This window comes from Pelobates fuscus, chromosome 7 (assembly GCF_036172605.1).
Source record: "Pelobates fuscus isolate aPelFus1 chromosome 7, aPelFus1.pri, whole genome shotgun sequence".
NCBI classification, from domain to species: Eukaryota; Metazoa; Chordata; class Amphibia; order Anura; family Pelobatidae; genus Pelobates; species Pelobates fuscus.
Genome location: NC_086323.1, coordinates 44,052,435 through 44,080,181, shown reverse-complemented (window position 1 = coordinate 44,080,181; position 27,747 = coordinate 44,052,435). Strand labels below are relative to the sequence as shown.

Sequence of the window (27,747 nt, the reverse complement as noted above, 5' to 3'; positions counted from 1 at the left end):
CCTTGAAGGTGTCTATTTTAGGAGTGGTAGGGATTATACTCCTGTCTATGGATTTATACCTATGTTGCAGATACACATTTAGGTAATCTCTGCCTGTCATCTCTCTCTTCCCTACACTGTGTGCAGAATTATTAGGCAAATGAGTATTTTGACCACATCATCCTCTTTATGCATGTTGTCTAACTCCAAGCTGTATAGGCTCGAAAGCCTACTACCAATTAAGCAAATTTGGTGATGTGCATCTCTGTAATGAGAAGGGGTGTGGTCTAATGACATCAACACCCTATATCAGGTGTGCATAATTATTAGGCAACTTCCTTTCCTTTGGCAAAATGGGTCAAAATAAGGACTTGACAGGCTCAGAAAAGTCAAAAATAGTGAGATATCTTGCAGAGGGATGCAGCACTCTTAAAATTGCAAAGCTTCTGAAGCGGGATCATCGAACAATCAAGCGTTTCATTCAAAATAGTCAACAGGGTCGCAAGAAGCGTGTGGAGAAACCAAGGCGCAAAATAACTGCCCGTGAACTGAGAAAAGTCAAGCGTGCAGCTGCCAAGATGCCACTTGCCACCAGTTTGGCCATATTTCAGAGCTGCAACATCACTGGAGTGCCCGAAAGCACAAGGTGTGCAATACTCAGAGACATGGCCAAGGTAAGAAAGGCTGAAAGACGACCACCACTGAACAAGACACACAAGCTGAACGTCAAGACTGGGCCAAGAAATATCTCAAGACTGATTTTTCTAAGGTTTTATGGACTGATGAAATGAGAGTGAGTCTTGATGGGCCAGATGGATGGATTGGTAAAGGGCAGAGAGCTCCAGTCCGACACAGACGCCAGCAAGGTGGAGGTGGAGTACTGGTTTGGGCTGGTATCATCAAAGATGAGCTTGTGGGGCCTTTTCGGGTTGAGGATGGAGTCAAGCTCAACTCCCAGTTTCTGGAAGACACCTTCTTCAAGCAGTGGTACAGGAAGAAGTCTGCATCCTTCAAGAAAAACATGATTTTCATGCAGGACAATGCTCCATCACACGCGTCCAAGTACTCCACAGCGTGGCTGGCAAGAAAGGGTATAAAAGAAGAAAATCTAATGACATGGCCTCCTTGTTCAACTGATCTGAACCCCATTGAGAACCTGTGGCCCATCATCAAATGTGAGATTTACAAGGAGGGAAAACAGTACACCTCTCTGAACAGTGTCTGGGAGGCTGTGGTTGCTGCACGCAATGTTGATGGTGAACAGATCAAAACACTGACAGAATCCATGGATGGCAGGCTTTTGAGTGTCCTTGCAAAGAAAGGTGGCTATATTGGTCACTGATTTGTTTTTGTTATGTTTTTGAATGTCAGAAATGTATATTTGTGAATGTTGAGATGTTATATTGGTTTCACTGGTAAAAATAAATAATTGAAATGGGTATATATTTGTTTTTTGTTAAGTTGCCTAATAATTATGCACAGTAATAGTCACCTGCACACACAGATATCCCCCTAAAATAGCTATAACTAAAAACAAACTAAAAACTACTTCCAAAAATATTCAGCTTTGATATTAATGAGTTTTTTGGGTTCATTGAGAACTTGGTTGTTGTTCAATAATAAAATTAATCCTCAAAAATACAACTTGCCTAATAATTCTGCACTCCCTGTATAGGGATAGTACAGAACACCCTTGAATGTGTCTATTTTAGGAGTGATAGGGATTATACTCCTGTCTTTCAATCCTATCTGCCTCCTTTAGATATTGTTCCATTGATTTCTCACAGTGAGAGTTCCCTCCTTTGGGTTTCAGGAGAGACAGCTTAATACACGATTATCAATGTGTTTAAATTAGGAGTTACAGGGTGGATACATTGTTATTGAGACATTTACGTTTTTCTTTAACCCCCTGTATACCTCCATATTGACTGGCATTATATCTATCCACTCAACCTGACCTGGAGATCCATCACTGCCAGGCCTGGCTGACTGGTTTATGGTACTCATAGACTCCTCATTTGATTAATTATTTGGCATACTATACTTTTTTCTTAGCTCCAAGTTTTGCTGTCTCCGTCTCCTTTTGAACGAATTACAATAAAGTTTTTTTATTTATTTTTTGAGACACTAATTGGATAGTATAATTTTATACTGTATCTTTGAATGCCAATATCGTTTTTTTTTTCCTCCTTTCAATTGTATATATTCAGTGCTGATGGTTGGGCTAGGGGATACATTTATACTGTGTAGTACTCTTTAATATATTAAAAAACAGTTTTTGATTCTCATTTTTTGAGTCTCAAATAATTTCCTTTGACTTTATAAACTCATTTTTGTCCTTTATTTATTTTGAACTCAATAGTATCTAAGTTGAAAAGAATAGTTATCGAAGAAGGATGTCAGAATGCATGAATAATAGGTTGTCCCACGATTTGAAAACCCAACTGTTGAGTTTTGTTTAGAAACATTACAAAATAACAAACCATGAACTGCAAAATTAGTTACATAAACAAAACATACAGAACACATTAATATGTTATCAATCTCATAACCAGTGTCCGAGTTACCACCAGGAAAATAAAATGAGAACTAGACCCCTACATCTTGTCATATATTAGGGTTAAATCTCCAAAGGGACCAACTAGAGCATTGTCTTCTAGTGGCGGTTACAAGATGCAAATGGGTGTCTGCTAATGTTGTCATTTCCTTAATGTCTCATTCAGGTCCATGCTTACCATACATATCCTTGTGTGCCTACTCCTTAATAGGGCTAATATATGTTCTATTACTTGCTAGAGATGTGGGGTAACAAGGATTAATATCCTTCAGAAGGACAACAAGAGCTAGCATTTGACCCTCTTTGCTTCAAAGAGAAATTGAAAAATAATGCAACCACGAGAGCATGAGTTTTGGAGTTCGGTGTATTGTCCTGAAATTTAACCTGGTTTCGCAAGATTTATTTTGTGATATTTGGAAGAGGTAATTTGAGACTGACTTCTAAATGTTATCATTAATTTTTACAGAAAAACTTTAGACATATAGGATATTTAACCATAGGTGAGATTCTGGGTACAGTGTCCATATATTCATGTAACAACTGTCATCCTGAGACTTATATTTTAAATGTTATATACTAATGGGACATTATATATGCATTCTTGGAATGATTGGTTGGTAAAGAAAGCAGAAATAATTTTTAGGAGGAAAAGAGGGAAGGGGAGAATGCATGCATTGGGACATGTCCCACACTAAAATTAGCATTTCTAGCAAATGTTTAAAGGACCAGTTTGGGCACTATAACAACTACATTGCAATTAAGTTATTATGGTGCCAGGAGGTCCCTGCCGATGTTTCACCTTAAGTGGTAAACCTTTGTCAAATTATTTAACCCTAAATTCTGTGTTCCAAGGCCAAATCTTCCCACCTCTCTGTCCTTCCGTTTTCTTAAAATCATGAAACCAGAAGGTCTTGCAGAATTGGGCAATGGCGCCTTTAATTGAGTTGTCAGTGACTCTCCAAGCCAGTTTTATGAACGGGGAGTCACTGATTGGCTGTGTGTTCTCAGCAGCGCCACTTCAAGAACACGGACTTAAGGGTTAAACTGTTTCAGAATGGTTTAACCCCTTAAGGTGAGCCAGTGGCAGTGACCTCATGGCACCATAACTACTTCAATTCAATTAAGTTGTTATGGTGCCAGAGTGTTCATTTAATGGCAAAGAGCAGATAGTGGACATTACCTAACATATAGATGATATTCTTCAAGTTGCAAAGTTCCAAACTACCAGGGTAGCTTAATGGGTAAGGACAGCATGGAGGTTGTAAAATGGATTTGAGTAAGAAAAATACCAACACGGTTAGTGAAGTGAATTAGTTATTTACTTGCTCTGTTTCAAAGTCACCATGGGTACCCACAAATATAAAAAAAATAATGATTCTCCAGGTAGTAATTTGAAGTTTGCTATAACTAGATACTGCTTCACATTAAAGGAAACTCTAACTACTATACTTACTGTGGTGGTTATGGTCTATGAAGAATGGAGGCTTTGTTTTCTCAGTTTTTTCCCTCTGTCACTTTTGAGTAGCTATATGAAATAATGCTCTTTCTACCTCCAAGTCCTACCCACTTCCAAGTTATCAGTTTAAACCATTGGACAGCAGTAATAGGTTGAGGATGCTTGGCTAAGCAGTTACAATTGTCCACAGCCTGTCATTGCTGACCAAGGTTGGACAACTTTGAAATTTTCACGTAATCTAAGAGGAAGGAGAGAGAATTGGTTTGGATGCCCAAAAATTCCAAGGTCTTTATAGAAGTAGTCTGAAAATGTTTTGATGGAAAATGGGGAGAGGGCACCACTGTAAGACTCCTGTCACCATATGCATTGCAATAAGCTCTTGAGCAGGCGTGCCCAAAAATCCCCAGATGTTTTAAAACTACAGCTTCCAAATGTATCATGGGAGTTGTAGTTCTGCAACATCTGGGGATCTACCTGTTGGGCACCCCTGTTGTAGAACATATAACCCTTAGAGTGTTCCTTTAAATACTTGACAGTTAATGATCGATTAATACCTAGAGAACATATGTGTAATGTATGTTGCATACTCAAAAATGTAATTAAATTACAATGTTGTGTTATTTTGAAACATTGTTTAATCAATTCTTAGACATCCATAATAGTAAATGGATTTGGGAGAAGTAAAAAAAAAGTGATTTGTTTTCCTTTTTGCCCGCTGTATAAACTGGTTGATTCACAGAGATGTGGTTTATTGACATCAAAGAGGCTTGGCTGGACGTGCCTGAGGAGTCTCTTGACTATAGTAAGGTCATCTTTGCTTGCTGGCTGCCATCCATGGCACATTATTAATTATTATCTGAAGCATAAAGCAAGGTTAGCAGTGGGAGCTGTCAGAGAACGCTGTGAATGCACTTCCATACGTGACTTAGGTATATTCTGTCAGTTGAGTCAATAGTTTAAGATGTTCCGTAGAAGAAATATGCTAAAGGAAAAAAAAAAAAAAAAGAAAGAAAATAGTGGGCCTGGGCAGTGCCAACAGAATGTATTAATAGAAGTGAATGTTTATGGTTGTGCCATGTGTAATGCTAATGTGCATGTTGCTGCATTGCATTCTGGAACTGCAGAAGAAACATCACATTCTATACATTGATGCAGGTTAAGCAGTTTTCTTTCTCACCTAACTTAGTAATGTGAGTGACCAGACCCATTATGTAAGTGACCTTTAGGATAAGAAATGTCTGTCTCTTCTAGTATCACTATAATAAACTGTTAATAACCAGCTAGGTGTCTTGCATAGGTTATCTGAATGATCCTGGTACAAAGGCAAGAATTATGCAGAAATGGAAGAGACCTTGCATGTTGAGGCAAATGATTCCTGTAGTTTCACAGCCATAATTGGTCAAACATCGGTGTATCTGGTAACAGAGTTACAAGCAGCATGCTTCAATTTGTATATGCCTGCATGGCAGCCTCACATTGTGGTCTACGCAACATAACCCTGGACCTGCTAAAATCGTAATGACATCTCTAAAACGTTATGCATGTGTTTGTGCTTCGAGTACCTACAGAGACGTGAGTGTGAGATGGTCACAATTAAAAGAAATCAATGGGGTAAAAATAAAGCCCTAGTTTATTGACTTATGTAGAAAATACATAAAATATAATGATGAAAATAAAATAACAAAAAACACAACTTATAGGATCCTGAAACTTCACAGATTAGTTTTAAGGAAAACAATAGCGCTGGGAATACAAACCTGTATTCATAACAGTATTGTGTTCTCCTCTTTAGTTAGATTCAGGCCGCTCCCGAAATCTGAATAAAGGGTATTACTTACCTTTTGTTTCCAGCACTGAGATCAATTCCCTGCAGCTGATCAAGCTGCCTCCCATGACATCATGCTGACGTTCTAAACATCCATTCCAATAATAGAGGAGCATAGGGTACAGAAAGCGCATGTCATATACACAAGATCACGGCCTGCACTGCACACCTTTAATGAAATTAATTTTAGCTGTGAGAACCGATATTGACACGATTATCACAGTGGAAGCGCCCCTAGTGACTGTCAGGTACACAGCCCTAGAGCAGGGGTGCCGAATAGGTTGATCCCCAGATGTTTTAAAACTACAACTTCCTGATGCTTTGCTATTCTAAAGGTATTCTAAAGGCATACATAGCATCTTGGGGATCATGATCATGACACCATCTGGGGATCTACCTGTTGGGCACCCCTGTACTAGAGGCATAGTTAAACTTGCAGTGTAAGCATTTATGTATGTACTAAAGGTCAATGCTTTCCATTGCAGGCTTAAAACTAAAGGACCAGTTTGAGATGAAGTTCACTGGTTGCCTTGAGTGGTCCTTTAAGTTGACCACATACTTTTATCAACAGGTAGAGGCTCCACCAACCATGTGCCTCTAATTCTAGTCTATAGTGTCTGCCAAGGGTTCCTGTGATGCATAGCCAGACATGCATCACTTCTCTCCCTACCTTTCTCTAACTGAGTAGAAGGAGGAGGAGGGGACTAAGGGGTGGCTGGGTAACAACTGCAGCAATGTTTTACAAGTCACTGCAGTTATAAGGCACTCTCAGAGCTCAGAATGAGTGCAGGATACCTTCCACACCACAACCTTTGCTATATGTTATATAGAAAATAATGTAGCCTTTAATTATTATAAACAGAATTATAGTATATAACACTTTTTAGTTGATATTATTATTTATATAATAACAATACTATTTTCAATGAACAAATCTGATCCTTCCTAGCTTTGAGATGAACAATCAAGGGTGAGAGGACAGATCATTTTATTCTTCGCACTCTTCTAAGAGGAATATCTGGATACAATGTTTATTAATGGATAAAGGGGGACTTCAATGGGCAAATACTCCATCTCTCCTTTTATGAAACCAGCATTGCCTGTTCCTTTCTTACAGCAGTGAATCAGGCTTTATATGACACTGAAAGGCCCTCGTAGAGCCAATGTTCCCAGTGCAATAATATGTCTTCCTATGCTGTACGTGAAGACAGAATGAAGAATGCACTGGCTCTGAGAATGGTGTCATACACACAAGATCGCTGCTTTTACAGCTCGGATCAACACTTTCAGTGCCAGCACCATTAAGACAGTTAAAACCATAGGGCTTATTCTCTAAATCAGAATTTGTCGATAAATGAGAAGCAAAATACAAATTGTAGGCCAAAGTAGTAAGGCTGGGAATACAAGTTTGAGTTTTTTGGTTTTTTTTAATTTGGCTGGTTTAACCAAAACTTTGCAATTCCTGTGTCCATTCTCAACAATTACTGTTCAGAATAAATCTCTATTGTTTCCATCCTTGATCCAGTCATGGGCAAAATAGCCATCTCTTCTCAGTTCTTGATCTAGAACACAAGATACGCATTACAAAACATTAAACATATTCAGTTTGAAAATCATAAAAAAAAAAAGGCTATTGAATTTTGGTGATGCTTCAGATGGTACCAGGTTTATAAAATTTCCTTTTCCTGTGAACTACGTGTGTGCTAGAATTTTCGATAACAAAGTAGCATTTGTTAAATGAAGACACGGTAAAAGCAGATCATATGTATGTTAGTGAGGACTCACATTTCCAAGGTAACATGGTAACAGAGTTATATAAGTGGTGCATAGAAAATCGTGCTTGAGTTGCCTTGATGATTTTCCACCTTGTAGAGTTCTTGTGCAAATTTTCCTCTGAAATTCATTTGGGGCAAACCAGAACAGCTTGAGGCTTCTGCAAAAATAGAAAACTCGTAATCAGGCATCACTTTAAGACACCATGATATGCAGTTTATTTCTTTACACAAACCGTGATAGTTTTTGTCTGCTCTACAGCTTTTTGGCTGTTTCTCTTTTTTTTAAATTTGGCTCGTTGAGTTGTATCTGTTCTCAATATGTACATGAACACGCTGTCTTCTTAGGATCCAATACAAGAACCTGTGTTCCAAAGACGTTCAGATGATTAATATATATCGATGAGTGACTTTTTTTGGAAAAGAAGTAATAAAAATGCTTTGGGAGTCGCGGCGAGCAGAGTAGGCAGATGGTATTCTCAGGCTGAATTGTCTAGATGGAGAACTCAAATTAAATCAGTGTGCAGATCTCTGTTTGCCTTCGGCAATCTTCTCCTCCAATATAAATGCTGGACAATCTCAATTCTGTGTATGTAGTCGTGTTGGGATTACATAAATAAGCATAGAGAAACCTTACACCAGAACTAATTTAGCAATTGACTCTGGATACTAAAAGAAACCATTGTCTACCAATAAATCTAGAACTCGACTAATAATAACATTTATGTAAGACATTTCATTTCTGACTTCAAGAGTATTTACACTTGCTTATTCTTTAGTATTCATTTGTGTGTATTTATAATACTATATTGTTTATAATGTGCGCATGCTGAAAGGTACAGAGATTAGTTTCTAAAGGTCAAAGGGCAAACTATCACCACTTATCCATATTTTTAAGGGCAACATTTTAACTAAACTGTTTTTGATTGCTATGTTTTAAGTACATATCCCTTCTATTGACTTCCATACATTTGTCTGTATATTCTAATTATATATAATTGTTTCCAGTAAAGAAAAATAGGAGGTATCCGTAGCATCAGGATAGGACAATATGAATTGATCCCCGTTGAGAACTGCTCTCTGTTTGTGCCACATACATTTACTGCTCAGCTGACATGCTAAATGTCCCAGTTTGGTTGAGACAGTCCTGGTAAAAGTCGACTGCTCTTTTTTATTTTAAATCCATATGTACAAGCTGATAAATTGACACAGTTGACTTCCAGGTTGATATACCTTTGATCTACATAATATGTTGAAAAAAATCTCCAGGAAGTATATTCTGTATAAAGTATAAATAAAAAAGGCGTCACCTGAAATTCAACAGATGGGATAGCATTTAGGGCTATGCCATCTTCGTAGACTGTTTGCTGAGGATTAGCTTACAGGAGAAGCACCTGCATCAAATAATAATAGCTGTTATTATTCACATGGACAGTTTGTTTCTCACTAGGAGGTACTGATGTAATCATTTTTTGAAAACCTTTTAAAATGACTTAGTATTTTGAAAAAATATTGTAATATTCAAACATTTTAATATATGTGATATATTTTTATGTTTTAATATTCTGAAAAAAATATATATTTAAAAAGCATATCCAAAAATATTAAATTGAGGTCTTTGTCAGAGAAATATAGACTTGTGTAATAAGTTTTGGGGTAATGGAAATGTTGCTTGGGAACGTGTACTCTTCTAGAAAGACTACCTATGTCCAAGGAAGTTGGGAGTTAGAAAGCCATTAAACTATGGTAACACTCATGAACCTGGGATCATGTTGGCCGTTATAGTGCCGGAGATGCTATCTGCATTTGCTTAACTCAAAAAGTCATGAAATACGTAAATGTATTATATGTAAATAATTCCAAGTCAAAGTTCGAAAAGTGGAGCAATCATTGTGGGAATGTGTCAATTTTTCCATTTTAAGAGCGAAACAATATCTCTTAATGCATACCCACCATAAGTCATCTCATAACCACTAAGGAGACAGTACTGCTAATTTTAACATTCAAGCGCAGTAGATACACAGAAAATTGTTCGTCTTTCATTAACGTACAATCAAGCACTAAGCACAAGCCGACGACACTTTTAGGTTCTAAAACTGACTAAAGCTGAAACTGCATTGTTGTCCATTCCAAGACTCAGGAAATGATTACATTTGCATAAGCTTTCCAACGGCATAAAAATGAATGTAAATGTACCTAAGGTTAATTTTACCACATGACAGGAGGCTTCATATTTGCATATCTTTCTTTACTGAAAACTCCAGCAGCATAGAAACAGTAACAACCAATCAGAGAAAAGATATGCTGCCCATAAAAGGGCCTGTCTATGACATCATTTCCTCTTTCTTTGCTGCTCCAGCCATTAACAGGTCAGAGTATTTTGCCTTGTGCAAAGATTTCTTACTGCATACCTACTTTATTTGTACTGTATTGGTTGCATATATGTGTTTATAATTGCCCTGACTGCCTGTACCTGCTCCCCTCTCCCTGCTCTGTGCTCGTTTTTATTCGTTTTTTCTACCTTTCTTTTTTCCGGCGATCCGCGGGCGGCGCGGCTGTCTGTGCCACGCTCGCCGCGCGGACCTGCCTCTACCTAGCGCAGGGTTATTGTGGGGTGACGGGTGGAGGGTACCAGGGCTTGTTTAAGTTTTTTTCCGCCGCGTTTGTTTTCCTTACCGATCGCGGCCGCGAGCGGGAACCCCTTCCCCACGCGGCCGGCGGCCATCTTGGATCTCGCGGTTATCGCGAGATCCGCGGCGGCCTCTCTCTGCGGTTCGGTACTCACCGACCGCCGTCACGACACCGGGGACCTCCATCAGTGTGACTCCCCGGTCTCCTTGCTCTCCCAACCCCTGCACCGCAGGCAGGGAAAGTTACACTTACGTTTTGAATGTTTGATGCACTCTCTCTCACTGAGGGAGAAGAAATTCTTCACATCACTTTTGTTTTTCCTATCTGTACATCTGCCTCACTGTAAGGCAAGGGATTGCATGCTAAAATTTGAAGGCTCATAAGGCTATCGTCCCCTCATTGTGAATACTATTAAAGGGACATACATACATATACACATATATATGCTATCACCCCTCAGGGGAATTTACTGGCACTACCAACCCTTCGGGGTATATCACTGGGTACCCCTCATAGGGTCCTGTTATCTTACTGCACCCAAGGGTGAAACTTATGTGGGTGTCCTCTGGGTATTTTTCATGGCACACCACCTGGGGTGACCCCCCAGTCACGCATGCAGGGCGATACAGCCCCCCTTTTTTGGTTGATGTGGGTGTCCTCTGGTTACCACGGCACGCCACCCGGGGTGAACCCCGAGAATATGCACTAGGGCGTACCTAAGTCTGACGCTTAGCCCTTTTTTGGATAAAATACGTGCATAAAAGCCTTCTAGATACGACTATATTGTCTATGTTTGCATACGATAAACCACCACGGTTCTCCCCACTGAACCTTGCTCTCGCCCCACAGGTTTGACGCTACACTTGGTCATGGAAGATACGCAAAGCTCAGACTTTCAAGCCATGATCAACGCCGCCGTGGCGGCTTCCGTGGAAAAGGCCCTCTTGCGAGCCCTTCCCCACAGCCATGGTGATACTAGCCCTTCGGGACGCATGGAAGCGTCGGGCTCTGAGACGTCCAAGACCAGGCGACTCAAGAAACCTTTGAGCCCCCCCTCCGCCAAGGCGAAGAGCAAGGTGCCCGCCAAAAGGGTCAAGGGCGCGGACCAACAACCCGCACCCCGCGCACCCCTGTCCTCGGACGAGGACGACGCCTACGACCCACGTGACCTAAATGTGGTGGACGAATGGCAACGGGAAGGTTCACCCTCGGACAACGAGGACTGGCAGGACCTGCCACCCACTTCTTCGACTTATGTCAAAGAGACCTTTTTGGACGGAGAGACCGATGACAGCCACACCGCCGGTCCGTCCGGGGATGGCGTCCTTATGGACGAGCAGGGCTTGCCACTGTTTGACCCACGCACCATCCGACACCCTCGCTCCTCAGAGTGGACACTGCCAGAACACCTGGCAAAATTTATTCATTACTGGCTGCGCAAGCCATTGGAGAAAGAGGTGCGGACGCGCCTCCGGGCCGAATGCCCCAGACCCCTGATCCCCGACAAGGTGGCACTAACACCAGAATTCGATGATACGATGGTAGCCTTTATGTCACGCTCGGGCAGAGACCCGCGCAAAGGGATTGAAAAGGGCATCAAGGCAGCACAGGACAAAGTGCTGGACCTACTGGGTCCCATAGCCAAGATGTTGTATCATGCTGACATGGCCCTCAATCAAGGATCGCTACTGGACCCCCATATCATGCGCGAATGGGCCCAACGCGCAATCTGTCTGCTGGGTAACGCCAACGCAGCGCTTTGTGTCGAGAGACGCAGATCGGCTCTGATCAGAATCGACAGCAAGCTCCTGGAACTGGGAGCCAAGGAGTTCGGGCCTAAGGCCAAAGGTCTTTTATTTGGCGATGCCTTCATTTCTGAACTGAAACGACATGTGAACCTATTCACAACTTTGAACAAGGCCCAGACCTCACTCAGACAAGTGTTCCACGCTCCTCCAGCTAGAGGTGTTTTTGGAAGGGCTGGCCGACAGCGGAACCGTGCCGGCAGCCGATTTTGGACCTCAGGTTCCAGGGCGTTCCCACAGACGCCAACCTTCTTCCCGTCCGCCTCGCAAAAATCCTCTACATTTCGAGGCGCAGGAAGGTCCAGAGGTTTCAGGAGCCGCGGACGCGGCCGCTTCAATAATGGTGAGTCCCTCCATACGTACATTTGCCCCAAAGTTTATTGCAGGCAACCTGTCTTCTTTTTTCCAGAACTGGACACGGATCACCAGAGACGCCTGGGTCCTCCAGACGGTACGCGGTTTCGTAATAGACTTCACCGCACAACCTGTCCGAACCGCTCTCCCCCCCCGATACACATGTCGGCAGAACAAAACCGACTGGTGGACGAGGAGATCCACTCGCTCTTCGAGAAGGGCGCGGTTCAGTACGCGCCAGACGGGGGAGGCTTTATAAGCAATATCTTCTTGGTGAAGAAGAAAACAGGCGAGTATCGGCCGGTTATCAACCTCCGACAACTAAACGCCTTTGTGGCCTACAGACACTTCAAGATGGAAGGCATCCATCTTCTACAAGACCTGCTCGTCAAGAACGACTGGTTTACGCGCCTGGACCTCAAAGACGCGTATCTCACGGTTCCCGTGGACAAAGACTACCGCCAGTTTCTCCGCTTCAGATGGAGAGGACGGGTATGCCAATTTACCTGTCTGCCATTCGGCCTCAGCTCGGCTCCGTGGTGTTTCACGAAGCTATTGAGACCGGTGATGGCTCACATCCGTACAAGGGGCATACGCTGTCTCGTATACTTGGACGATTTGCTGATTTTCTGCGAATCAGCGTCCAGGCTACGATCGCAGACGAACTTTGTAGTTCACTTACTAGAGTCCCTGGGATTCGTGGTGAACATGCAAAAATCGTCTCTCACTCCATCCCAGTCAGTGCAGTTCCTGGGGTTCGACATCGATTCGAGGGAATGCGTCTTACGCCTTCCCTCGAAAAAGATTGCCTCAATAAGGAAGGAAATCAGGCGAGTCTTGAAGATGGACTCAATGCCGCTCCGGATGCTCGCCCGGATTGTAGGACTCCTGTCCTCATCCATTCAAGCGATATTCCCGGGCCCACTACACTACAGGGCCATGCAACGGCTGAAAGCGGGATACTTACGCACCGGACATTCCTACGACCACTGGATCCCACTCACTCGGGAGGTGAGATCAGAACTGAGATGGTGGTTGCTACACATACAAGCCTGGAACGGCAAGGCGATCTTCGGCCCCTCCCCGGACTTCGTTGTGGAATCAGACGCCAGTTTATGGGGATGGGGCGCCAACTGCTCAGCGGCCTCCACAGGGGGCCCTTGGCAAGGGGAGGAGACCGGTCTGCATATCAACTGCCTGGAGTTGATCGCGGGCTCCTTCGCCTTACGCAGCCTGGCCAAGGACAAATCGAACTGCTGTATCCTGCTCCGCATGGACAACATTTCGGCGGTGCAATACATCAACCGCCTGGGCGGAGCGAGGTCCAAAGACCTGACCGAAGCTACGAAGGACATCTACAGCTTCTGCATGCAGAGGAACATCACGTTACAGGCGGAATACCTCCCAGGGGTCGCCAACCTGACGGCGGACTGGTTCTCCCGGCACTGGAGAGACACCAGCGACTGGACGCTCAACAGAGAGGTATTTCAGTCACTGCGACAACGGATGGGTCCGCTATCAATAGATCTGTTCGCATCGAGGACCAACCACCAACTGCAGAGATACTACAGCTGGCTTCCGGATCCGATGAGCGAAGTGGCGGACGCCTTCCTGCAGGACTGGCCCTCACACGGAGCCTACGCTTTCCCTCCATTCTCGATGATCCCACGAGTGCTACGGTACTTACGCACCCACAGGACTTCGGCTCTACTCATAACGCCCCTCTGGCAGAGTCAGCCGTGGTTTCCGGACCTCCTGGAGATGTCCCACGACACTCCCGTGCGACTCCCGACCTTCCCACTCCTGCTGTCGGGACCTCGAGGGGAACCTCACCCCCTCGTCCTGGAAGACCAGTTGGAACTGGTGGCTTGGACGATTTCAGGGGATCCTGGTCAGTCCACGGCCTATCGCAGTCTACTAAGGACCTCCTTTGGGATTCGTGGGCCCCGGGCACCAGGAGATGTTACATTTCCGCTTGGTCAGCCTGGAGTGATTGGTGCGTGGAGAGGGATTCCGATCCCTTTACTGCCCCTATCCCGCTGATACTTAACTATCTGGCCCATCTCTTCTCGACTGGTAGATCATTCAGATCCCTTAACGTGATCAGATCGGCCATTTCAGCGGCTCACATCCCAGTACAAGGCAGACCGGTGGGTCAAGACCCGCTGGTGTGTCGCCTTCTGCGAGGCGCTAGAATGACGAGACCCCCAGCGCCCAAATATTCCAACCTTTGGCAGGTAAGTAAAGTACTGGACTTTCTGAGAGGTTGGCCGGACAACCCGTTTCTATCTCTGAAACAACTCTCAGCAAAATTGGCCCTTTTGTTGTGTCTGGTCTCCTTTCGACGGGTGTCTGACATTAGGGCCTTTGACGTGGACGGTTTCTCTCTCACTCCAGAGGGAGTCACCTTTTCCATTGCGAGACGGACTAAATCGGATACGCCCTCTGTATCCTATCCATACTTTGAATTGGACCCCAAACTGTGTGTTGTCAAGTCACTCAAGAGATACGTAGAATGCACAGCCTCTCTACGGCAGGTCCCGACGGGTCAACTGTTGATTTCCTACGTGAAGCCTCACGGACCAGTGTCTACGACCACCCTGGCCAGATGGGTTCGCTGGTTATTACAACTGGTGGGAATCGATTCTAGCTTTGGGGCACACTCAGTTAGGGGGGCGGCGGCATCCCAAGCGTTCTTGGCAGGCGCCTCCCTAACCGACATTATGCGTTGCGCAGACTGGTCTAGGGAAAGTACTTTTCGGACATTCTATTTTCGCCAGGTTTCACATGCTTCCTTCACACTGGTTAGGCCTAAGCTTTAAAAATGCAAATATGAAGCCTCCTGTCATGTGGTAAAATTGAAGATTATATTAGCTTTAGTGTACTAATAATCTTAATTTTAGTAATGACAGGAGGCGAATATTTCCCGCCCTAGGGTTTTTTCTTTCCCTCCCAGATATTTTGTTTTTCTTCAGGTATTAAGTCCTAGTGCTCAGGTAAGCATGCAGGTTACTACTGTATATGTTAGCATATGTTTTTCGCATTATTCTGGTTATGTATGGATTATTCATATCATCACTTTTTTCATTTGATGTTGTGGTCATGTTAATCACGCTCCGTTTTGATACCTAGTTTAAGTATAATACTTTGATGCCCTAGGTTTAAATTTCTACTCTTAATATATATTATTGTTCAGTTATACAATGGTTATGATATGCGGACACGTTTCCACGCCAGAAACCTTTCACCTTTTTCTTTTTCTTTCAGCGTGAATATTCATTTCAAGAATCGTTTTCCACTGAGTCATATCATGGATTTACCTAAGTTCTTTATCGTTTTATATTGTTGAATCGTTAATCTGTATTGATATTTTATGTATTGACTGTTACCTTTTTTTCGCCTCAAAGAAAGAGGAAATGATGTCATAGACAGGCCCTTTTATGGGCAGCATATCTTTTCTCTGATTGGTTGTTACTGTTTCTATGCTGCTGGAGTTTTCAGTAAAGAAAGATATGCAAATATTCGCCTCCTGTCATTACTAAAATTAAGATTATTAGTACACTAAAGCTAATATAATCTTCAATTTTCAATCATCAAAAAAAAAAGAAAAATAACCCTACATCTATAAAATGATTTTTGCCAGAGTCCTTTACTCATAATGCTTTAAGTACCTTAATGTGAAGGATTTGTTTGCATATATAGATCTGAAAATCGAATATGAATCTAGTGGTAGAAATAGTGATTTTGCAGAGATTTTTTTCGTAGCGTTTCCCTTCAGGCATTTGATTCTTGGAAGTAACCATTAACAAACTGTCCAGCAAATGTTTCTTGTATGATTGCAATTCCTGATTTTAATATTGTTATTTTTTTTAGGGGTTATTTCAAGGAGGCTGTAAAAAAATTAAACGTTCTGTTTATTTTAACATCATATATAAGGTGTTTCCTGATTTTTTTTGGAATAACCACAAAGGTCACTAAACTCACAGCAAGATAAGGGTTCGGTGGACAGGTTTCATAGCCAGGACATACCTGCACAGGAGACAAATCTCAATATATCCTACCTGGGAAAATATTTTATAAATAAATAAATAGTCAAATCACTTGTACCCAATTTGTGAAGTTGTGGGAAGATTTCTAAGCCAGGAGGACTCATGCGAGTTGCTTCCCCCACTACATCACAACATATAAGGCAATATAAGGGTTAATAATTTATTTAATAAATGCAAGAATCCAACAACCCATAATATTTTTTTTTTAAAAACTGATTATTTATGCACATATATAGATACATGTGTATTAATAAAAGTTACACAAAATCTAGTTTACAAACTTACTAATCACAATAACATTTAAACTAAAATGTATACACATTTATTTTAATTGCTCATTTATTAAAATATACCTTGGGGAAACTGTGCCTAAACTAATGTAGAACTACGCACAATGTACTAGTACAATAATGTCAATTCTAGCCAAGACATGCCACAATGCAAAACAGAACTAACACATATGTTGAGAGTGCCACTATTGAATTAGAGGTTACCAGGTTTCACCTGCAGTTATTTTCAAATACAAAATGGTGGAGATTTACCAATTTATGGTCAAATAGCCAAATATGGTAAAATTCTCTAAGCCAGTTATGCTTTTAGTTTGGCTGTTCTGGGCTTAAATTTGAACTTTGAATTGACTTAGAATTCTCACTTTACTAAATAACCCTGAAAGTATTGAGTTCCGAACAGTCGTATAAATATGTAAAAGGTGAGGCATCACCAGTGAAATGCGTCGGTCTGGTTTCACTGTTTTTCACCATGATAATTCATCCCTATGTATTTCAAATGTAATATATATATATATATATATATATATATATATATATATATATATATCTTCTAAATGGATCAGCTTAGCACAGTTGTACATTTTATATTAAGTAATATTGCTCATAGTTTTATTCTATATAGCTTTATTTTTTGGAGAGAGTAATTTAGAACCTACTAATGTTTCCACCATTCAAGGTTCCTCGAGCCTTTTCTACTTCCTTAGACCTTACTGAAAAGATGAGTCTAACTCTGTCATATATTTATTAATATTAAATGACATTTCATTTGAAAAAAAGCTTTGCTTACCAGTTGTAGAAGTGATAGTTTAATTAGGAAGGCAGTTAACGTTTTTACGTTCCTTTAAGTAGTTGTCAGATCAGTGGTTTTAATAATGTCATCATATCAGTTTGAATAATCTAAAGCCATTAATACTTTTTTCTCTCAAAATGAAGTAACTTTGTAGAACAACATTAATGGGGAAATAAAATTAACATAAAAAAGACATCATTTTTTTTTCTTTGTGTTGTATATTATTAAAAACAATTGTTTGCACACGTATTGTAATTTTAATTTCCTGGTCAATCAACATTGCACAATTAACCAGTAGGTTAGCACATCTCCTTACAGAAGAAAGTAAAGGAAACATAACTCTGAAATTAGCATAAATTGAACCACCCCTCCTTTTCAACGAGTCTTTGTAACTAACTCCACAACTCTCATTAAAGAAGAGAAGAAGGGACTGAATGCGTGTGTAAAGTATGGAAACGATTTTCCTTATTGCTGGTCAAAACATTCTCAGCATTAACCAATGAGAAATATCTATGAAAAGTACAGTGGGAGGGACAGAGCTCAAATACAGCTAATATATACAAAAACAATTACTGGACTGCACAAACCTAATAAACATTTTCACCGTGATTAATGGGACATCCACACTCCTTCAAAAAATCTTTGAAAACATACTTCTTCCGGGAAGCATACCATTTAAATGACTCCTCTCCTGCAACTGTTAAAAATAACTTACTAAGTTCCCAGTAATTACTTTTCTAGCAACCTATTTCATTACCCCTACTTATACCCTTTGTGTCACTATACCCCACTCCCTCTAGCATGTAAGCTCATTGAACAGGGCCTTCAACTCCTCTGTTTCTGTGCGTCCATTTGTCTGGTTACAATTAAGTGTTTGTTAATCTGTTAGTCCACCCATTGTACAGCGCCACAGAATTTTGCTGGTGCTATATAAATAATAATAATAATAATAATAGCAGGGCTAGTCACCAAACCAGCAAACTCCAACAAACCCAATCCAATCAGCAAAATCAAGGCCAAAATAGCAGAAAATTCTCCAACTCAACTATAGCGATAGTTCGGTCATTCTAGCCTACGTTCTGATGCTCAGACTTGACTCACAAAAATGTGGTGTCCAGTAAAGAGCCCTGTATATCTGCTCACCCAAATGAGTGCTTTCCAGAGGCTGGTGTTCAGAAACTCCTTAACATGTAATCACAGGATTATAAAAAAAAAAAATCTGACAAATTATTAAAATTCTTCACACTTAAAAAAAATTGATATATTAATTCCTATAATTCCTCAAGTCTAGATATTTTCCTATGGACTCAAACAATTGCAGTTTATGTTTCACACTGTTATGCTGCAAATGCAGTCGTTCTGTACTCAAAGAATGTGATTTGGCTGTGAACACTATGGATTTCAGTAGAGTTCTCTTTCATAAAAATGTAAACCATAAATGTCCCTGACGTCCACAAACCTTGTTATTGTTTTAATGTGTGTCTTTTTATGTGACGTAGTGAATAGGAGCATTGTAATATTGAGTTATATCCAATCATTTGACTTGTATAGGATCAAGAAAGGACCTTGATGACGAATAAAATAGTTTTTTTTTATGTTGACATGGCATGGGTCTAAAAGTGAATGAGTGGGGTAAAAATCATGGTGGCTATAGCAAAAGTACATACTGAGGAACATTAACCTTTAACTTGCATAGCATTTAAATAATGCAAGTAATAAAATTTTTAACATATTTTCTTTTTCATTTCAGATCCTGATCTCTGAACAAACTTCACAGTGCCAAAAACTGGTGTCAATGACTGGTTTGAAAATCACTTTTATTATAAAGGTATTCATACTTATATTTATTTATTTTGGCTATATTACAATGTGTTATAACAGATCATAAAGTGAACTTGTCACTAGCTGTGGCTGCTTGGCTAAATTAATTTAATTCATCAGGTATCACAGAGATACATGATTTATTTAATGCAATTTTTTTTAGAAGTACTCACCTTATCTTCGTTCCAGCACCATGATTCCCTAAGTTTTATGAGTGTTACCCTTCTTATAACATCCAATTCTGGTCCTTGTGTGATCCAACCCATCTTTTCTGTAATTTGCCCTGCTTGGGGATACTGCCTGGTCAGTGCTAGCAGTGTCTGCAGTGCAGAAGGACTTTTATGCTATCTCTTACCGCTCTGCCTTTACAAAGAGCATACATTCTATATGGCATGGTGCCCTTTAATGCAGCTTTAAACTGGTTTGCAGGTTTACAGAAGAGTTGAAGCACTCATAGCAATAAAAAACACCTAAACCGCGATGAGCATGCATGGTGCTGAAAATGTAAACTTACTAAACTTTCAATAAATCATTTAAATGAAAACTTAATATGGAAAACTAATTCTGCATTGCTGATTGCTGTTTCATAAAAGCTCATGCAATGATAGACACAAAATAGACACAACATAATTAGTTTATCAAGTGTTTCTGTAGCTTTAATACGTTTTAGTAAAAATGTTATACATTCCTGTTCACTATTGTTAAAATGACTTATCTGACCATACAATGCTTTAAAGGACCACTACACATCCGAAAAGCATTTCAGCTTGCTGAAGTGCTTTATCGGTGAGGAATACCCTAGTTTAGCCCCAGTTTAAAAAAGTGCTGATTTCTGTGAGAAATAAGCACTTTTATAAATTAACTAGGGAACTCCCCCTTGGCTGTCAATCAAAAAGCCAGAGACAATTCCTTCCTACTTCTGCTAGCTCCCCTGAGCTAACGGAAGTGGCAGGCACACTCTACTTGAGCGTGCCTGCCTCCCCCTTCCTCATAGACCTCCAGCTCCTCATCTTTAGTCGGTACACGTGTGCATGTAGGGGCCAAGTCAGAGGCTTCTCAATGAGTAGCCTCTAATTGGTTATTTACCTGTGAAGAGACTTGAAGTCTATTCCTGAAAAAAATGGGGGATGGATTACAAAAGTTGCAGTCATAAGAACTGCAGCTATTGTAATCTCTTTTAGACTATACTCCCAATTAATACATACATAAAATATGCATACATGTATTCATTTGGGGTATATCTACTAAACTGTGGGGTATTTAAGTTAAGCCTCTTTGTCTTTCTAAGGAGTGAACAGATATTGAGCTGTAAGGGAGGGAATTGAGGGAGCTCATTAATGGTTAAGATACACCAAATTGGCAACTGAATTTCATGAAATTTGGATGAAATGCCTCACAAGGCAAGTCAGTGTCAAATTCGCATACTGTAATCAACTTTTACAATTCAGCTGGCTGATAGCTGGGTGGAATTTTTCATTGCAATTAAAGTATCTATTTTATCCACTACAAACTGTATATTTATATGACATGCAAAGCAAAGATAACGTAGGTGCTCACTATAGCGGTTTATCACCAATTGTTGTTATTTATATGACATGTAGGCATGTTCAAGCCCTATTGTTTTCATATGTAAATATATTTGGGAGTCCAGGCCAACTCCCTGGTTTTGTACCCCTTCCGATCACAGGTGCCTCATTCCAGAACCCTATTTAACCTTACATTGCAAAGAGCCCTAGGAGGAAGCATTTCCCAAGTAAGTGGGTTCATCTCATAAGAGCAAGCATTAAGTTGCTAGAGTAGGACCAGCCAAGAATGGGGTACATTGACGTTGTGGCAGGCTTATGCAATGTATGATCATATACTGTAACTAAACCCCCATTATTTGTTGCCCTAGGTTTTTTTTTTATTAAATAATAAAGTTTGTATGTTATATTATCTATAAAAAAACATATCATTTCTACTATTGTAAGTTGTTTATTGTTTAGCTTTTGTCAAATGTGTTTTGAACAATTATTTGGAGGATATGATTTAGCACTCAGTTTTTTAAAGGCTTTTGACTGTGATTTAGAATTAGCTTAAATAGTCTTAAACACTTCTATGAACAGTGGCTGAATTCTTTTGTCCTCATTTTATAAACCCCCCGAGTGCACTGGAGGATGAGGAGAAATTTAGGGCACTTCTCGACAGTGAAAGAAAATACAATAGGAAAGCGTTGAAATAATTAACTTTCTGTGCGTGGCATCTACTGCCTTTGATGTAAAAGCACCTATAAAAGGGGCTCTTCGGAGCAGAAATGTAAATATTACAGAGTGACACAGCTCTAAAGAATACTAAAGATTAGAAAAAAACATGTATAAAATTGTGTGAAAAATTGAAAATGTGTAAAATGTTAGACAAAATGAATTCAAGACAATCCGGTTCTTATGAAATGGTTTATATACCTTACACGCCCTTACAAAAGCTACACATTTCTTTGACAATCATTGAAGACAACATATTTACTTAATTGTCAGGACTCAGAATGCTAATGGTAACTTATTAGCAATCTATTTCCTGTCAGTGTAGCAAAGGATACTTCGGACAGACGGACAGAGAGGGTTGCATATTTTATCTTCATATGCTTACAATGTCCATGGCAGTGATTACATTTCAATGCATATTGAACTATCCTACCCTTGAACGATTCCGATAGTGTCCACCCCCCAAAAATACCTATTTAACTGGTTCCTTATTTTATTAAGTAATGGTTAATATAGCTCTTGCTGCTCTTTAAAAAGTTTTATGTCTCTCTTGTTTAATGCAGGATTAAGAGAGAGTGCAAAATCGCAAGTCAAGCTGTGAAATGTTCCACCTTAGCCTTTTTATCTGGGTTTCAAAAATTTCCACTTACCAATAGCCTTTGGCGAGTGAAAATTCAGCCATAGTAAGGAAAAAATTCATCCTTGGTTAGTCATATTTGTACTCCCCGGACTTGCAGTAGCAAGTAACATTTAGGTCTGGGTAGCATACAAATTGTGATTTTGAATCTTGGCCTCTATATTTATGTAGTGGAAAAACAAGGTTTACATTATAATGTTTGTGGAAACTCTAGAACAGGGTTAGGTAACTGCACTCAAGATGTTGTGGACTAACTCCTATAATGCTCTTATAACCGTAATGCTGGCAAAGCATCAGGGGAGATGTATATCACAACCTCTGGAGTGCAGAAGATTTCTTAACCCTGCTCTGCAAGTTCAGGGTTAAGTATTAAGTAAGAAAGTGAGAAAATCCACCTGTGTAGAAGGATCCAACGTTCTCTGTGGCTTTGGTTCATTCCAAACCTTCTGAGCATTTTTCTTTCTTCTTTTTTCCATTAAGTATTAAGTAACAGTGGTAGATTAAACAAATGTTATTACTAACTATTTAACTATTTTTATTTGACTATTTATTTATTTTCGTTCAGGACGTACTTTAGATTTTAGTTCATGTCCATTTGTTTTAATGAAGATGTCTTTAGCTGTGCTAGTAAATGGGAATTTCAAGATATAAATCAGTGTATCTGACAAGTCATCTTCTCTTTTTACATTGCACACATTGAGGTGAGCTCTTAACCTGCTTCTATTGACTTTAGTGACACTATTTAATGGAGGGACAAAAACCCAACTTCTTTATCTGCTTCCTTTGAGGATACACACTAAGAATGTGCAAACAGATTCATATAATGTAACACTTCCAAGGCCACGAGTTTTTGTACATGGATTATGTGCCCAGATATATAGTTCAGAGATCAAGGATTCAACCTGTACTTTATATTTGGCTGCATATTTGTTTTAGATATTTTATTACCAGGTTTTATTCAGTATTTGTGCCAAGTACAGCTTGGTATTTTTTTAAAAGCTTCATTAAGGGTGTTGTCAAATTTTCATTACATTAAAATTTGTATTTATTTTTAACCTTAACTCTATGTATTTTATGTATATATATATATATATATATATATATATATATATATATATATATATTGTTTTACTACAATTTACTTTAGTAATGTTTTTGCTAGGTTTTTGATGAAAAGTCAAATGTAATCTTCTTGAAAACTCCTCCAAGTAGGGTCTCAGTCTTACGTTCTGCCTTTTAATCTCCCACTAGAGCTTCTACTCTAATGGGAGAGGTACTGAACTGCTGTCATCACTGCAATATTTAATAGGAACACATTTGGGGGATCACGTACAGAAATCGAGGCCTGTGAAAAATATACCTTGGAATCCACTGGATTCACTATTAACTAGGAGGGATTCTACCAATGATCACCCTGTATCCTCACTCCACAAATGACAGAGTACAGATTAATGGCATGGAGTAGTATGGAGAAGGGGTATTTTATCCACCCACTTCTACCCATCGAGTCGAGTGTAGGATTGAGCTAAATAATAAGCAGTTGCTCTCTTGCGTCTCCTTCTTCAACCCTCAAGCCAAAGGTTAAAATACTGGCTTTGGATTGTTTAAGTTTCTTCCAGATCTACATTTCTTTGAATAGACTGCCTTGTTTGTTGTTGTTGTTGTTGTACATTAAACTTGTACTTGCATTATCTCAGTATTGTGAAATGGTGGGCACTTTAATTGAAAATGTTTTCACCCCTAATTTTTATTTTATCTTTTAGTACATTATATATATATATATATATATATATATATATATATATATATATATATATATATACATATATATATATATATATAGATTCCAAGTGCCCCGCACTCAATTTAACCGGTCTTGTTCGGTGCCTCGGTACAACAGCTCCAGCCACTCCATATATTCCCGAAAGAGTGCACTCAAAGGACTTGTATAAATTTTCAAATAAATGCTTTAATTCAGCAAATATGTACCAAGTGTACAGATCAAGTCGACGTTTCAGTCCAAACGGACTTTTATCAAGACCTATATATATATATATATATATATATATATTTAAATTATGGTTTAAACTGGCCTTTACTATTGTCACTTGGAGAGGGTATCCAAAATAGCCTTATAATCATTTACCCTTTTTCACTCAATGTGTTTTTGTGTCCTATAAAAAAATAAGTTGTATCTGTACATTGGAAATCCCTGCAAAATCTAACATTTCCGATACTTAGTATATCCCAGAAAACATGAAACGTATGAAAGTACCAAAGATTGCTAGGCAACTCAGTCAACAAATCGGGTATAATGTTTTCCTCTGTTTTCAGTGGGAATTGAAACATTGGATTGCTGTTTTTTTATGTGTCAGCAAATTGGATTTATTGAACTGATATTGCAAAGGACACAGCGGGGGAGAAAATGACTCTCGGACAATAGGTAGCGGAAGTTTAGTCAGTTCTGAATATATATTAAAGACAGTCTGGTTGCCTTAGACATTGGAGTTCCGATATCTCTAGTCCTTTTGAAATAACATTTTACTTGAAACATGTTGTGCTGTCCTGGGGCCAGAACTTAGAACAATATTCTTTTGAAGTCAAATAAAAGGTAGATGACCCAAATGTTAAATAATCAAATTGCAGCTGAGAGGTTACCAAAGCTCGCAACAGGGAATCATTTTGGAGAGCGGCGCCTTTCAAACATGTAAGACTCGGAGCATTTCAAAAAAACTCTTGGGTGCCATTCAACAGAAATAATGAAAACATTCTTTCAAAGTTGCTTTTAAGACAATATTTCAGCATCTGACCTACAGCCTTGCACAAAATTATTGTTTTCTGAATTTCTGATTCCAGGGGTTTTATTAGGTTGTTAGCTGTAATAGCTTCTGTGCTGAAATATTAATAGGTAATGAAATCATATTTATTACATTTTATTAGTATTGGTACTTTTTTTAACGGTAAGTCAGAATTGGAGACCAAATATTCCTAAAACAAAGTTAATTTGTTTTCTTGTATTCAACCTGATTTAATACTTACGGTAATTAGTTACTCTATGAAATTAGATATTCTTTCATTCTAAAGAGTAGGCAAACTGGTAGGGGTCCCAAAAGTGTATAGTCTTTACCACCCCTGTTGGCATAACTTTTTCTTCCCTTCCCCGTTATATATGTTTCAGATTTCAGAGGGTAAAAAAAGACCAGATTTACCCTCTGTGGTTATTGATCAAGGTTAACGGGAGATCTGTTCTCTTAGCTGAAGATTTGAAGTAGTAATGTATTTTATGAGTGCGCAGTTCCTTAATTCTATTATGTATACATTTTGGTCACTACGTACGAACCATTCCTACAAGATGCATGTTCCGGGTGTGCCCCGAATTTCCTTTTGCTTTTATAAATGTGGCTACTAACTGGATGTGATTCAGGTAAATAAATGTTTTTCTGAAGAAATCTTTGTGCATATATTAACTTTTTTTCTGACTTGCAAGACTGAATTAGCTCTAGCTGATTCTTGTTCGTTCAAGATGAAACAAAGTTCATAGCAGAATGCAGGTCATTCCAGAAAGAGAATAAACAGCAGATCTTGTATCCATGAGAGGTAACTTCTACAACTACTATCACCTTGTCTCAACAAGTCAGAAGCCTGTGAGTACTTATGGTCACCAAACTGGAAAACTACAAGAAAAACAAACAAACACTCAAACCACAATATAGTGGGTGAGTATGTGCTGGATAGTGAATAAGTATCTTGAGTTTGAAAGGATCATATATGGATAGACAAGCACCAAATTTGTATAAACAAAAAACACATATATCCCTGGTGCTAGTGGATTAAATAAACTAGCCTTATAAGGTTTCTCCACTATCTCATATTCGGGGTGTGGGGTTGTCTGATAAGGTGCTTAAATGGGTACTTGCTTTATTGATCTGCTAATGTTAGCATATGATCTTACCCAGTTCCCAACTGAATATAACAAATAATACAAAAATAATAAAAAAAATGTTAGCCAGGGTAGATAAGAGTAACTTTATTGTGGATCAGGTACTCTCAAAAACACAATCGCTATAAAGAGAGGGACCAGTCATGGTCCTTACTTCTGAGATAGAAAGGTATATATATTAAGGACAGTAAAGTAGAAAAGCCTCTCTCCCTGGTAAACTAACAAGATAGTGGAGACAAAGTCAAGAGAGTAAAAACTTAAATATGTTAAAAAGCTACATGTTTATATGGCATGGAAAACTATATAAACTGGAAAACTACCCTGAACACACTATGAATAGAACATAGCGTTGCATTCTATTTAGGAAAGAAAGGACCCGAACACAACAGTGTTTCTCTTGTAGTGCTGTACCTAGATTCGAACAGAAGCCTATATGTTAGCATGACTGATTCTCCTCTCTAGAGGCCAAGAAACACACTGCTTGAATTATATCTGAGAAAAGCAAAATGAGGAATCACCATGATCTACTTTTAAAGGAATAGCATTGTATAAAATGCACAATGCAAGAACAGACTACTCTATTTATAAGAGCAATTCTTCATTTGTTCATTTATTATCCATTCTTTCCGTAATTGAACCCAGTACAAGCAAGCCATCTTACAAGTAAAAAAAGGTGGTCAATTATCATGTACTCACAGTCTAGAACACTCTGTCTTCATATCTTAAAACATCAGATGAAAATACCAAATTCAGACACATCTAAAGACTTGGACCTTTTATGAGATATCTTCTCCCATCATCTTTAACTGCTCTTGCTCATATTTATCCTTTAATATTAACCCATGACGACCAACGGATCACATGCTAGTTTTAAAGAGATGTCAAGAGTCCTGAAATAAATAACTACTTGATTTTGCTTCTGTAGGTATATCAATAATAGCTAAAGCTGGCTTACATTCATTGCTGTATAGTGATTGAAGGATGTGCCATTGATAAATATAATATTGTTAACTTTACCTTTGCGTAGTAGTTGTCAGATTATTCAAATTATGTTTTGCTTTTTAAAGATAGGCTTGTAGAAAATGAAAACAAGTCATTTGAATAATACACACACCTGCTCATTTCTAGCTGAAATTTTACTAACCTTTCTTTTGGACCCGAGGGGTGGAGTTGAAAAGCCGAATTTTATTCATTCTCATGGTTCTGAGTCATTTCATATTATTGTCTGCTGCACCGGCATGCAAAAAAAAAAACTAGAATGCAAAGTGTAGAATGAAGCTTGGAAGCAAAGAGGTTAATTGTAAGGTTAATTAACAGATTGCAATCACAGTGAAATGATGTTCTTCAAACATTTGCTAAGTTTAGGAAAATAATCATTTGGTCTCGTAGTTCGAAGGAATAATCATTGCAGCATGAAAGTGTGTTTAACCCTTGAGCTATCTACGTAGATTGACCATTTACATTCAATTAATTTTTATGTGTTTGAAAATATTTTAATGGATGTGGAAAGATTTCACAGACAAGTAAATCAGAAGAGTGTTGTAAAAAAATATAGGCATTTATTGAACGTGTGCTAACAGGATCAGATAAAGAAGTAAATG

At 39.3% G+C, this 27,747-nt stretch overlaps 1 protein-coding gene across 2 annotated transcripts in view; it reads left to right on the top strand.

The window, feature by feature from the left end:
• DAB1 (DAB adaptor protein 1) overlaps window positions 1-27,747 on the top strand; it is a 626,843-nt gene that overhangs the window by 121,398 nt on the left and 477,698 nt on the right. For both annotated transcript variants that reach the window (XM_063427999.1, XM_063427998.1), the window contains exon 2: window positions 19,259-19,336. The gene's annotated coding sequence lies outside the window, so the exon portion shown is untranslated. The remainder of the gene's footprint in view (window positions 1-19,258; window positions 19,337-27,747) is intronic.